Source organism: Notamacropus eugenii, chromosome 2, assembly GCF_028372415.1.
Source record: "Notamacropus eugenii isolate mMacEug1 chromosome 2, mMacEug1.pri_v2, whole genome shotgun sequence".
NCBI lineage: Eukaryota > Metazoa > Chordata > Mammalia > Diprotodontia > Macropodidae > Notamacropus > Notamacropus eugenii.
Window position 1 is genome coordinate 508,977,323 of NC_092873.1, and position 15,104 is coordinate 508,992,426.

Consider the following 15,104-nt stretch of genomic DNA (forward strand, 5'->3'; position numbering starts at 1 on the left):
ACCACCAAATTCTCTCTTGTTAGTACGTTACATCCACTTATGTGTTTGCACATTGTCTTGTCTGTAGAACATAAACTCCTTGAGGGCAGAAAGTGCTTCAGTTCTGTCACTGTATGTCCAGCACTGAGCACGGTGCCTGGCACACTGCTGGAGAACAGCAAAGATGTCTTGATAGATACATTGATACGGAGTTCTTTTCTCAGAACAGCCCTGGTAATATGAATAGTGCAATTGTTGTAACACTCATGTTTGAGACAAAAAACTGAGGCTCACAGAAAGGAAGCAGTTTGGATTGTCTGCCCCCAGCTCTGACAATCCCTGTCCTCAGGCGCCTCCCAGCCCTGACATCCCCTGTTCTCAGGCCCCTCCCAGCCCTGACATCCCCTGTTCTCTTGTCCCCTCCCAGCCCTGACATCCCCTGTTCTCAGGCCCCTCCCAGCCCTGACATCCCCTGTTCTCTTGTCCCCTCCCAGCCCTGACATCCCCTGTTCTCAGGCCCCTCCCAGCTCTGACATCCCCTGTCCTCAGGCCCCTCCCAGCCCTGACATCCCCTGTCCTCAGGCCCCTCCCACCCTGACATCCCCTGTCCTCAGGCCCCTCCCACCCTGACATCCCCTGTTCTCAGGCCCCTCAGCCCTGACATCCCCTGTCCTCAGGCCCCTCAGCCCTGACATCCACTGTTCTCAGGCCCCTCCCAGCCCTGACATCCCCTGTTCTCTTGTCCCCTCCCAGCCCTGACATCCCCTGTCCTCAGGCCCCTCCCAGCCCTGACATCCCCTGTTCTCAGGCCCCTCCCAGCCCTGACATCCCCTGTTCTCTTGTCCCCTCCCAGCCCTGACATCCCCTGTTCTCTCGTCCCCTCCCAGCCCTGACATCCCCTGTTCTCAGGCCCCTCCCAGCCCTGACATCCCCTGTTCTCTTGTCCCCTCCCAGCCCTGACATCCCCTGTTCTCAGGCCCCTCCCAGCTCTGACATCCCCTGTCCTCAGGCCCCTCCCAGCCCTGACATCCCCTGTCCTCAGGCCCCTCCCACCCTGACATCCCCTGTCCTCAGGCCCCTCCCACCCTGACATCCCCTGTCCTCAGGCCCCTCCCACCCTGACATCCCCTGTTCTCAGGCCCCTCCCACCCTGACATCCCCTGTCCTCAGGCCCCTCAGCCCTGACATCCCCTGTTCTCAGGCCCCTCCCAGCCCTGACATCCCCTGTTCTCTTGTCCCCTCCCAGCCCTGACATCCCCTGTCCTCAGGCCCCTCCCAGCCCTGACATCCCCTGTTCTCAGGCCCCTCCCAGCCCTGACATCCCCTGTTCTCTTGTCCCCTCCTAGCCCTGACATCCCCTGTTCTCTTGTCCCCTCCCAGCCCTGACATCCCCTGTTCTCAGGCCCCTCCCAGCCCTGACATCCCCTGTTCTCTTGTCCCCTCCCAGCCCTGACATCCCCTGTTCTCTTGTCCCCTCCCAGCCCTGACATCCCCTGTTCTCAGGCCCCTCCCAGCCCTGACATCCCCTGTTCTCAGGCCCCTCCCAGCTCTGACAACCTCTGTTCTCAGTCCCCCCCCCCCCCACACACTAGCTCTGACATTCCCTGTTCTCAGGCCCCTTCCAGCTCTGACATTCCCTGTTCTAAGCTTCCTCCCAGCCCTGACGTTCCCTGTTCTGTGTTCTCAGGGCTCTTTCAGCTCAGACTCAGGACTCCTTGTTTTTCGGACTCATCTGGTCCTTGGAGTTGTACTGATCCACAGCCTCCAGGATACATTCCAGCCCTAGGATCTGGAGGTTTAAGAAAGCCTGTTTGGAGCGCCTGGATCTCTCCTGCTCTGATGAGGCCCCAGACCCCCACGGACAGTGGCCCAAATGATAGTGCCTCAGTTCCCCCAGGCCCTTTGAAGTGTCTCCTCCAAGTGATCACCCCCTCTCCCATCTAATGAGTTAAAGATGTGCTGCTCGTCTCTAATCTAGCCCCAGCCCTGCCTTCCGCCTGATTGGAATCAGCTTGGCAGGAAGAGAAACAGCGTGTCATCCTCTCCAGGAGGATGTGTTTGGTGTGTGTGTGTGTGTGTGTGTGTGTGTGTGTGTGTGTGCGCACGTGCGTGTGTGTATGTGTGTGTGTGTGTGCATGCACGCACACGTGCATGTGTGTGACTTCGTGGGGGGGTGCTGGTGTGCATATATGCGCACACATGTGTGTGCCTCTGTATGTGTGCACGCATATGTGTGTGCATGTGTGTGCCTCTATGTGTGAACGGGAGAGAGGGGAGGAAGGGAGGTGCTGAGCACCAGGTTAGAGGGAGGGAAAGATTTCTTGACAGGGAGTGGAGACGGGACATCACTGGAGAGAAGTGAGCAGCCCTTGCTGGGTGGTGGGAGGCAAGCTGTGGGTGGTCTGAGCCTAGTCTGAAGTCATCCCCCAAATGGAAATATGTCCTTGGCACGAGATTTCTTGGGAAGATGAGGCCTTGAATCTGGGCTTGGGGCTTTGAAACCTGAATCAGCCATGCAGAATATCTGGGTAGAAAGGGCCTCAGAGGGTGTGCAGGACAACTTATACCTGAGCAGGTCATCTTTCCTACAACATGCCAGTCAACAAGTTATCCAGTCTCTGCTCTAAAGCCTCTAGTGATAGAGAGCTCATTACCTGCATGACCCATTTGCTGTGAAAAGCTCTAGGATTATTTTCATTTGAGACAACATGGTTAAGCTGAAAAAATACATTGTCTTTGGAGTCAGAGGATTTGTGTTCAAATTCGATTTATATTACATATTTGTATGTTCTTAGGCAATCACTTCATTACCCCTGGACCTCAGATCCCCTCTCTGGACATCAAGGACCAGCTAGGTGGCACAGTGGCTACAATGCAAGGCCTGCAGTCATGAAGACTCCTCTTCCTGAGTTCAAATATGACACTAGACACTAGTTGTGTGACCCTGGAAAAGTCACTTAACCCTGTTTGACTCAGTTTCCTCATCTGTAAAATGAGGCAGAAAAAGAAATGGCAAACCACTCTAGTATCTCTGCCAAGAACATTCTAAATGGGATCATGAAGAGTCAAACATGACTGAAAACGACTGAACAACAATCATTGGGAAGTTTTCCCTGATATCAAGCATGAATTTACCTCTAAGTTCTACCCACTGTCCCTATTTCAGCCCTCTGGGACCAAATGGACCAAGTATGGACCTTTTAAGAGACAGATCTTCAAATACTTGAATATAGTTATCACATTCACCTCTTCTCCTTCATCCCCCACCCCCACTAAAGTCTTTTCACTGGTTAAACATGTCTAGGTCAATCGACTGATCTTCATGGGTCGTGGACTCTCCAGCGGATCGATATTCTTCCATGGTGTCTAGAATGGAATACAATCTTCCAGAAGAGGTCTGCTAAGGGCAGAGTATAATGAAAGTCTCACCTCCCTCCTGGAAAATGAGCCTACTCTCAATGCAACCCAAACTCACATTAGCATTTCTGGCCACCAATATGGGTCACCCTACTGACCTTCAGTCCCACTAAAACCCCTTGACCTCTTTCAGAACAATTATTATCTAATGACTTCTCCCCTGCCTTAGTCATACAACATCAATTTTATTGTTTATCCATGTGCAAGACTCAACATATCTCCCCACTGAATTTCATCATATTAAAATCAGCCCAATTCTTTAGGTAGTTGAGGCTAGTTGGATCCTATCTGTATTTTCCCTGTTTTTATAATCCATCCCAGATTTGGGTCATCTGAAAATTTAATGAATATACTATCTATGCCTTCATTCAAGTCATTGATAAAGAGGTTAAACAACTGAAGGCATGATCCCTGTGGAACTCTACTGGAGACCTTCTGTCATTTTGACATGGCACCATTAACAATGACTCATTGGATCTGGCACCTGATCAGTTCTGAATCCATTAGACTGTATTATTGTCTAGGCCATAACTCCCCAAGAGAAAAGAATGAAATATTATAGGAAAGGTTTGGCTGAAATCTAGGTAAATTCTATCCATTGCGTTTCTCTTATCTACTGGTTTAATTTTAATCTAATAAGTAGTTATTGATGAAACCCAGTTAGCTTTTTAGAGCTGTTTCTTTGGATGTTCACCAATCATCTTCTTTAATGATCTCCTCTAGAATTTTCCCAAGAATCTAAGTAAAGCTCACTGGCCTAGAGTCTGCAGACTCTCATTTTTTTTGTTCTCTTTTTTTTTAAAAATCAAGACAACATTTGCCCTTCTTCAGTCTAGTGCTACTGCTCCCAGTTTCCATGATCTCTCAAATGTCATTGACTGACTCGGCATTGCTTCTGCCCATTCTTTCTGGACCCAAGGATGATGTAGTTCCTCTGGACCAGATGAACTGAATTCCCTAAGGGAAGATAAGTGCTCCCTTCCTATCTCCCTACTTATCTTGGGTATCAGTTACCTATTAGTGATTTTTATTGTCATTTCCGATGCAAAAGTTCTTTTCCTTTGTAGAGAAAACAGAAAGGAAATATAACAACTGACCATCTCTAACTTATCTCTATTGTAGTCATCCAATAAACTCTAAGTAAATGTTCTATCCCTTCTTTGATTCTCCTTTGTATTCCCAACATAACTAAAATAAGCCTTTTTGATGTCTAGTTTCCCTTGCCATCTTCAGCTGATACTAGGCTTGAGCATTGCTGACACTATTTTTATAGGATCATGCCAAGTCTTCTATATTCATACTCTATTACCTGCCATTCCTGCCATGTTCAGTTCTTTTTAAAATCTAAACTATTTGGTGAGCACCCTGTGGAACCACATTGGTCCCTTCAGGCAAGCTTCATTCTTCCTCCTCAATGGAATTGTTTTATGAATGGCCCCTTTCTTGGATTTTATCTCCTACAAATTTGTGATCATTCCAGTTATTGTCCTTCCTTCTTTGTGGCTACTTTCTATGGTATCTAATTTGAGAAGGCATAGGCAGTCTTCTCCCTCTCCTATCCTTTTTAATTTGAAGCCTTCTTGATCAAATTTGCAAGATGCCTGATAAAAAAATTCAGATAAGACTTTTTAAGGAGTACTCCATCTCTGGCCAGGAATCTGTCAACCTTACATTGTAAGATATGATCCAGAAATCCAAATGCTATTGTCAGACACCACCTCCTTGGCCAGCTGTTCACTTCCATCTACTCTGTATGTAGGTTGTATGTACCTAATTATTTAGATGTTGTTACCCTATTAGAATGTGAGCTCTGATCGTTCTTGCCTTTCTTTCTAGCCTCAGCACTCAGTACAGTGCCAGATGTATAGCAGTCACTTACTAATTGTTTGCTGTTAACTAACAAACAACTGCCTCAGTACCCTTCAGCAGAGCAGCACCAATTGGTACCACTTTTCAATTCTTTGTTCTTCTATGGATCCCTGGATGATCTCTCACTTGAGAGTTTCTTTGGTTCCACATTGGGGACACAGAAAAAAAATCACTGGATTCTGGCAGAAAACTCAATGTCACACCCCTCCAGCAAAGACCTGCACAATATATCCCCTGCTTTTTATAAGCATTGAAATTTTCAGCCTTGTCTCTTGAAACTGTGGGTTTTTATACCTCAACTCCATCCAAAGTTCTTCAGGCACTCCATCTACCAGATCTAACCCCTTAAATCTATCCATCACCTTTACTTAATATTCGTAAGGAACGTTATTTAGGTCATACTTATATATCTGATGGTTTTCCCTACTTTCTTCAATTTGTTTGAATTTTGTAATAAGAAGCTCATGATCTAAGCCACAATCAGTTTCGGTTCTTGTTTTAATAGACTACAGAGTTTCTCCACCTTTGGCTGCAAAGTATATAATCAGTCTAATTATGGTATTAACCATCTGGTGATGTCCATGTGTAGCACTGCCTTTTGAATTGTTGAAAAAGAGTGTTTGTTATGACCAGCGAGTTATTTTGACAAAATTTTTAGTCTGTAAGGAAAGCTGAGTGCCACAGAATTGATGTTTCCAAATTGTGTGAGAGAAGACTTTTGAGAGACCCTTGGACAGCAAGGGTATCAAATCAGTCAAGACAAAGAAATTAATTCAGACTACTCATTGGAGGGACAAATGCTAAAGCTGAAATGTAAATATTTTGGCAGTATAAAGAGAAGACAGGACTCATTGGAAAAGATTCTGATGCTGGGAAAGATTGAAGGCAAAAGGAGCAGATGGCAGAGGATGAGATGGACAGACAGTGTCATGGAAGTAACCAATGGGCGCTCACACAGACTTCAAGAGACAGTGGAAGAAAGAAAGGCCTGGAGTGCTGTGGTCCATGGGGTCACCAAGAGTCCAATGAATGAATGAAGGAACAACTATAAAACCACACCTCAACTCTACGTACCTGGCTAAAACGTTTTACAGTCAATTATTAATTTGTAAAAGTTAAAACTTTTTATTGCCAATTCGTTCCAACCCAACCCACTCTATCAATGAATGTAATTCTCTTGTTCCATTTGCCTCCTCTTCCTTCCTTTGCTTTGCCTTGCCAACTGCCTTCTCCTTCTTGAGTCTACCTATTTAGGTTCCACTCCATAACTCAAAATCCCCCAGTCTAAGAAGAGGCCTCTTCCCAGTCACCTCCTCCTTTAGAGAAAGGTAATTAGGTGGAAAAAGAGGCATCTGGGCCAGAGCTGCAGGAGCCTACAAGGACCTGTGGCAGGGAAGGCTTAGAGCTGGGGCTCAGTAAGACTGAGACCTTACCTTGAAGCCTGCAGGAATCAGGGCCTCCCTCCCTCTCTTCTTCTGTCAGAGGGGCCTGTTGGGCTTTTCCCAGACCTGGGGTCATCAGAAGCTGCCCTCAGGGGCCTGGGAGCCCTTTTCTGAGCCTTGCCTACACTGGAAAACCAGTTCTATTTTGGCTGCCAGAGCTCCCAGAGTGGGCAAGGGTGGATGGCAGACATGGAGATTGAGGCTACAGAGAGTATGAACCAGGCCCAGCCCTGTGGGTGGTGACATCATCAGGGTGGTGATGACACCATCGGAGGGCAGTGATGGCAGTGACATTATTGTGGCAGTGATGACATTATCAGGGCAGTGGTGAAATCATCGGGGCCAGTGATGACAGAGGCCTTCTCTGGGAACTTTAGAGTGAGCATGACCCAGGAAGGTATCCTTCCATGAGCAGGTGAGCCCAATTAGCTAACAGGGGGCTGCATGGGGGTTGGAGGGATAAGGCCATGGCACTGGTTTTCTGTCCCCCTCTCCCCAGAGTGCTGGGTTTAGTATCTCCTAACCTGACTTCAATCCTTGCTTGCCTGGGTTCTTGCTTTGAGCACCCAAGGGTGCTCTGACTGGCTTCTGAGTTTCCTCACTGCCACCTCATTTTCCCCAAAGGGACCACCCACTCAGGAGATCTGCTTTCTCCTTCCTTCTGCCCATCAGTTCAATGTGGGGACTCTGAGATCTTCCTCAGCCTTGGGAGGTTTGGAGGGAGGGATAAGAGTTTGAGGGTAAGATCCCTGTCCTTTTGTCTTTGTATGCACAGTTCCTGGCACACTGTAGGGCTTCATAAATGCTTGGCTATTAACTGATATGACCTTAGAAAAGTTCTAAACCTCTTTGTGTCTCAGTCTCCTTAGATGTTAACTAGAAAGGGGAATAAGAAAAGGGTTTCTTTAGGGAAAGGGATAAAAGCTTCTGTCTACTTCATCCTCTAGGCTGTGATGGGGTTGGGGTTCAGGCTGGGCCCAAGGCTGGACCTAAGGCTGGCCTCAGTTTGAGGCCAGGAAACAGCTCTGAAATCTACATGGGGTTTATACCTCTGACTCTGGCCTTAGTTTCCCTGAGTTCTAACTACTATTCAAAGGGCGCCAGATGAGGCATAATCACACCTCCAGGCTTGGCAGGGAAGGGTGATTCCCTTCCCTCTCCCAGCCCCCTGACATTCCCTGCCAGGCTCCCCAGAATCCTGTGGTGACCCTCTGTTCCTCCACAACCACTGGACTGCCCTTAAATACACAATTTCATTTTCTTTCACACTGGTTAATGAACAGAAAAGAAAAAAAAGCACCAGAGAAAAATCGACATAGAAATGCCTTCCTGGCTCCCTGCCCAGCTCTTGGGGCCTGGCCGAGGCAGGATGGAACTTAACTGTTTCCCAGCTGCTCAAGCTGCCAATGAGGAAAGCTGCTCCTTGTGTAGAGATCCACTGAGAGGCATTGGGGGACCACTAAGACACAGCTCAGCCACCCAGGACCCTTCCTGCTTGGACTAGAAGCACCCTCTAAGAGATGAGAGGCCCCCTGCTTCTCAAGTTTCTCCTCAGTCCTGCCTTGGCCTTCTTTTGCCCTGAGGGCCTCTCCCTGAGATCCAAGTAGTCTGTGGCTGTGCCTAGTACATGAATATGAGATGGGGAAGGAACTGCTGAAAACAATCTGGGGGTCTGAGAGGCCTGCAAGTTCAGTTCAAGTCAATCTTATGACACGCTAGCTGGGAAAGCCAGTGTAATCTTGGGTGAAGTCCTGAATGTAAGAATGACCGTCCTGGCTTCTACCTCTGCAGTGCTGGGTTCAGTTCTGGGCACTGCCTTCTAGGAAAGGCATGGTAGTTAGACCAGAAGGCCTTCAGGGCAGCCCTTGCTGGGTCAGCAGCTGGGCAGTGCTGTGGGTCAGCATGACGTGAGCCAAAATCCTTCCTCAGACACTTATTAGCCATGTGACTCTGGGCAAGTCATCCAGTCTCAGTTTCCTCATCTGTAAAATGAAGGTAATAGGACCCACTTTCTGGGACTGTTATAAGGATTAAATGAGATAATACAGACTGGGATGCCAGCCACTCATCATGGTTGGCATTCTCATTCTTATTAAGCACTTGCTACATACCCAGCAATGTGGAGAAGGCCAAAAAGGAAATGGTCTCTGTTTCAGTGAGGTTATGTTCTGTCTAGAAAGGAGTAGAGCATGTCAAACGCACACAAAGTAAATAGAAGTGCAGGGTGGGGGATGGGAAAGGTGTGAACAATTCCAAAACCATTGATTAGGTGCCTGCTGTGTACCAAGCCCTCTACCTCTGCCACCTGACATCCCCTGTCTTTGGGCCCCTCCCAGCCCTGACATCCCCTGTCCTCAGGCTCCTCCCAGCCCTGATATCCCCTGTCCTTGGACCCCTCCCAGCCCTGACATCCCCTGTCCTTGGGCCCCTCCCAGCCCTGACATCCCCTGTCCTCAGCCTCCTCCCAGATCTGACACCCCCTGTTTTAAGGTCTCTCTCCAGCTCTCACATTATGATCTAGTCTTTAACATGGGACCAGAGAATCCCAGCTTTTTAGCTGCAATGGCTGTAAGAAGCCATTCCAATCCAATTCCCTCATTTTACAGAAACTGAGGTCTATGAAATGTAAGCTACTTTCCCAAAGCCCCATAGATAGTGGCAGAGGCAGAATTTGAACCCATATCCTTTGGCTTTGTATCCAGTGATCTTTCCATTGAAGATGGTGCCTTTGGGGTAATATTCCCTGCTGCCTCCTATGATCCAGTCTGCCACATTGGCATATCCCACCATCCCCCATATGCCTGGATGGCCTTTTACTCTCTCCACCTGTTCAACTTCCCCCACCCCCCAAACCTTCTCCTTCTGCCTCCTCCAGGATGCCTGCCCTGATTAAATCAGCCTACACTCACTTTAGAGCTTCCATCATGGTGAGTCAGTTTTGTCTCCACAACTAGCCCCTACCTGTTGTAGATGCCGGTGGGCTTCCTGGAATAGGCATGTGCATGGTAAGAGGGGCTGTAGTGGGCTTCCACAATTCTTGTGTTTCTCATAATACTGGACAAATGTTTAACAGAGCCATAGACTGCACGACTAAATAAACTGAGTCAGATAAGGTGACATTCAATAGACAGAACCACCAAGGTTCATACACCTGGAATCCAGAAACCCAGTACATGAATATGAGATGGGGAAGGCAGTGTTGAAAACAATCCAGGGGTCTGAGGGGCCTGCAAGTTCAGTACAAGTCAATCTTATGACATGCTAGCTGGGAAAGCCAGTGTAATCTTGGGTGACATCCTGAATGTAGGAATGACCATCCTGGCCTCTACCTCTGCAGTGCTGGGTTCAGTTCTGGGCACTGCCTTCTAGGAAAGGCATGTTATATTGAAGAGTATTCAGAGACTGGAGACTATGATGATGAAGGGAAGGTCTGAAGTTGGGGGCTGGGTGAAGGAAATGGAGTTATTTAGCCTGAAGAAGGAAAGACTCAGGTACATGATAGATGTCTTTATGTGTTGGTAGGCTGTCATATGGAAGAGGGGATAAGGCTTGGTCTCAGAAGCTAGGTAGAGTGGTGGATAGAGTACTGGGTTTGGAGTCAAAAGGACCTGAGTTCAAATCCAGACACTTACTAGCTTTGTGATCTAGGCAAGTTATATCTTTTCTGTGCCTCAGTTTCCTCATCTGTAAAATCTATTGGAAATAATAAGAGCCCTGGAGACCACTTGTCGGGTACGGGATGTGGAGAGGATTCTTGTTCCATTGTGGGTTGGATTTGAGGCCCCTCCAACTCTGAGGCTACTATTATTCCCATTGCATAGATGAGGAAACTGAGGCAAACAGAGGTTAAGTGACTTGCCCAGGGTCACAGGCTGCATTTGATACCCAGGTCTTCCTGACTCCAGGGCCTAGGGCTCTACCCACATCAACACCAGATGCCCACACTTAGTTTCCATCTGTCAGGGAACAGAAGGATGGTGGGTTTGGCAAATCACAGATCCTCAGAACCAGGAGAGACCCCAACCTCTTCTAGTCCAGCTTCTGCCAGAGCTCAGGAATTTCTTTTCCAGCCTTGGCTTTAATGTCTCCAGTGACAGGAACCTCAGACTACCTCCTGATGTCCATCAGCATTCGTTTCTGTTCACAAGAGTCAGAGGTAAACTCTGAGATGACGCCTTTCCCCAAAGCATAAATGCTTTCCCTTGTAGCCCACAACCTCAGTTCCCACAGTCAGTCACAGACTCAGAGACAACGTGGGAGAGACCTGGGCTGTGCTAAGCTACTTGGGTCTCATTCTGTGAAGGAAGAGTTTGTGGGGGGCTGTGACTAATTCAATCCAACGTCACTGCTCCTTTCCTGAGCCCAGTGGCTGACTAAACTTCTGTGGGCCTTTGGTGTGTGGGCAGAAAATGAAAGAAGACCCAGAAAGAGATAGTCCCAGAGAGGATGGGAGGGAGGCAAGAATATGTAGGGATGAAGGGAGAAGAACATACTGTGTTCTTAGTCTGGGATCTTACCTTTCCCTCTGGTAACTCCTGTCACCCCAGGGCCCAGACCTCTGGAACCAGGCTCTTATTTATAGATAATCCTTTGAGATGGGGGGTCTTGGATCCATTGACCAGTTGGGGAAACTGAGGCACTGAGTGCTCCATCAGCTGCGCTTCTGACTCCCTTTCCTCAATGTGACCCCAAATTCTTGTTCCCTCTTTCTCTACAGGTCCCCCTTCTATCACTGACCAATGCCCACCCCTGGGTTTTTGTTCACACAGTACCTGATACCAGCAATGCCTTCACCCACTCCCATGCTCCAAATCTGACCTGTCCTTCAAGGCCCACTTTGAAGGCCCCTCCCTGCACTGGCAAGGCCAGGGACTCCCACCTCCCCTCCCCTCCCCCCCCACACCTTCCCAGTTTAGGATGAAGGGTGACATCCATCAACAAACATTTACATATTCAGTGCCTACTATGTTCCAAGTGCTGTATTAAGCCCTGAGAATACAAAGGACAAAGGAAAATGATGTATGATGTGATGTGAAATGCCTCAAAGAGGGATAAACACACTGGTGCTCTGGGAGGTCTATTCCGCCTAACAATCACAGCTGGCTCAAAGTGGAACGCATAGTGCTGAAAGGTAGTGAGCTCCTCATCCCATCTCTAGGGGTCCTCTGGGTTCTAGACTGGGCTGTGTGACTGAACAAGTCATGGGATGTCTTTGACCATCAGTATCCTTATTAGTGTCAATGCTGGATGTCAAGGAAAGAAGAAAATGGGCCAGGCTAGTTGCCTCTGGAATCTATAGCCTCCACTGTTCCTCTGGTTCAAGTGTGGGCATCTTGCTCCGCAAGCATCCTGGGAGCTCATGGGGCCTGACCAGGGGCTCTTGTGCTTTGTCTTGTCCTCTGTCCCAGCCCAGGACCAGCCAGACAGCAAGTGCAGTCTATAGACATATTAAATGGACACCAAAGCATCCCTTTGGAAAAACCTGGTGAGGCAAGCAGAGCAATTGTCTGTCTCCCCATTCTACTGAACTGAGGCTCATGGAGGGGGATGGACTTACCCACAGATGCGCAATTCAGCCGACCTACCCTATACTCTCCACCGCCTTCCTGGAGTTCTCCTTATCTCCTGACTGAACTTCTAAGACATCTGAAGCAGGGTAGAACGTCCCTCCCACCAGTCTCCTGTCCACTGACTGCTCACAGGGGCTTGGGCTCACCTAGCTCTTACTATCAATCCCCAGAAGTCAGACCAGACAGGCCTCTGGCTCCTCTCTACATTCTCTCAGCTCTGTTTACATATTCTGGGAAAGGAGGGACTGATAAGAAGAAAGAAGGCCTTGGCATGGGTTGGGGGAGGACAAGGAGACAGCCTTGGCCATTCATTTCTCCACTCACCTATTCATTCATTCACTCACTCATTCATTCCAAGCATTCACTAGTCAATGTCTATTTGTCAGGCCCTTGTCTAGGCTGTACAAAGACAAGGCAAGAACACTCTCTACCCTCAAGGAGCTGATGCTCTACTGCTGAGACACAGGGAAGTTGGCTAAGTTTGATCTGGTACCTCCCCCCTTCCCCTCCAAAGGAAGGAAGCCCTAACAGAGGAATGTCGGGCACCTGAGGGAAGCTGGAGTCACAGCTGGAAAGCACTTCTGATGTCAACTAGCCCTTCCACTCCCCTCGTTTTACAGACAAGGAAACTGAGGCCAAAAAGAAGTAAATGGCTTGTCTAGAGTCACACAGATAGTAGAGAGGAGGGCCAGAATTTGAATCCAGGTCCCCTGACTTCAGATCCCTGCTCCACAGGGTTCTGTGGGTGGACACTTAGGAGAGGGCAGTGTGATCTGGGCTAGAGTTGGGAGCTCTCACTCTCCAGCTGAATTACCAGAGACAAGCACTCAATCTTGATCATTCCCATTTGAAAGCTTGCAGACAGGGTTTGCCCAGCTGGAAGGCATGTGAGGTGAGGATTGAACCCAGGTCCTCCAAGTCCAGGACCAAGACTTTTCTCTGTTATCTCGGTGCTTCCAAATCAGAGGCCTGGGCCTGCGGAGCTTTCTACCTGTGTGACCCTGGTCAGATCACTTCCTTTCCCCTCACGTCTGCTGCCCTCACTGATGAAGAAATCATTTTATTTTCACCCTCCCTACTCCTGGTTGTTGGGGGATGGAAAGCATTTTCCTAAACTGCAGAGCCCTGGAGAAAGGAAGTTGAGGTGTCTATTAGCATCTGGTGCCTTGCCTGGAGTCCCCCAGTCAGGATCTGTCCAGAGCCTGGGCTGGCTGATGACCATCCTGAGACTCATTCCAGGACAAAACAAGGAAGCACAGCCTGGTTTTTGGAGTACCCATGTCCCCAGGTTCTGGGCTATGAGGAACAACATCCCCCAGCTAGCCCGGGCAGCATTTTTGTCTTACAGGGAAGTCTGCAGAAGGGTGAGCTTTTAGCCAAGGCAACAGCCCCCTGACATCTGTCATCACCCCCTGACTATGGCTGGCAGGCCCAGGCCCCGATGACCCCCACCTCTGATGCCTGCCATGTTGATAACAGCTTTATTTCTGGCCCTGGCTAAAAGCAGCAACCGTTTCACTTCATCTTTTGCCCCAAGGTCCGAATTCCAGAACCCTTCCTTCTGGGGAGGAAGTAGGAATATGTAACTAGATTCCCTCTGGGAGCCAGACAGGGCTTTCACTGTGACCACTGGTCAAATATGTCACAGGAAATGTATGCCCAGGAATGCTGGGAGCATCTGGCATCTCTCAGGATTGACCCACTCAGCTTTAACAGACTTTCCAGTTAACTGTAATCTGCCCCATGGAGGGCCCAAACTTTCTCTCTCCCTCCTTTCCTTTCTCCCTTTCTTTCTTCCCTCCCTCCCTTCCTTCCCTTTTTTCCTTCCTTCATTCCTTCCTTCCCTCTACCTCCTTCCTTTCTTCCCTTCCTCCCCTCTCTCCTTCCTTCCTATCTTCTTTCTTTCTCTCCCTTCTTCCTTCCCTTCCCTTCCCTCCCTCTTTTCCTTCTTTCTTTCTCTCTCACTCCTTCCTTCCCTCCCTTTCTCTCTCTCTCTCTTTCTCTGTTTCTCTCTCCCCTTTCCCCCCTTCCATTTATCTATTCATTTATTTCATAAAATCTTTCCTGAAGCACATTCTAGAGAAAGTGCGGTCCAGAGGAAAGGGCCCTGGGCTATGAATCAATAGGTGTGGGTTCCAGACCTAAGTCAGTTGTGAATTTAGCAGAACCATTTTTGTTCTCTGAACCTCAGTTTCCCCATTGTTATAATTAGGAGCTTGGAGATGAGTGAATTCAGGGCAATGAATTTGGAATATGGGAGGAGAAATGAAATATTGTCCTTCAAGGAGTTTATAGTCTCCTGGGTGTGGGGATAGGGTACAGGGGAAGGGAGATCTGGTAACAGAGATGAAAAGATCCAAGGTCATTTGAAGAGGAAGAAAGTGTGGGCGAGCCAGAGGATCAGGAATGGTGTCCCAGGGAAGGGAACACCTCAGTTGAACCTTGAGGGAAGCTAAGGAATCATAGAGGCAGAGTGGAAGGAGGGCACTTCAGGAATGGGGGTGGGGGATGGCTTTGGAAGTTCAAGGTAAAGCTTGTAGACCAACCTGGATGGCACATAGGGAGCTGAGGGTGGGGCTGGGAAATTCCTGGCAGCCTCACATATGAATGGCTGACTAGAGAATTATGAGGACTCAAGGTTCAGTGTTAGGACTACACCAGGTATATGTGTGTGTGTGTGTGTGTGTGTGTGTGTATGTGTGCGTGTGTGTGTGTGCCTAAACCAGCCCTGGGTTGTCCTTTTCATTTTCACATAATTTATCTGTCTAGATAAGGGTCCATATGGTCTGGTAGGGAAGAGCAGAGCATTGGATTGGACATCAGACCA

The 15,104-nt window shown here is 48.6% G+C and overlaps 1 protein-coding gene across 3 annotated transcripts in view; it reads right to left on the reverse strand.

Annotated features, from left to right (window-relative positions):
• The window catches only part of TRABD2B (TraB domain containing 2B), a 232,038-nt gene that overhangs the window by 13,901 nt on the left and 203,033 nt on the right, over window positions 1-15,104 (reverse strand). The gene's annotated exons all lie outside the window — the stretch shown is intronic.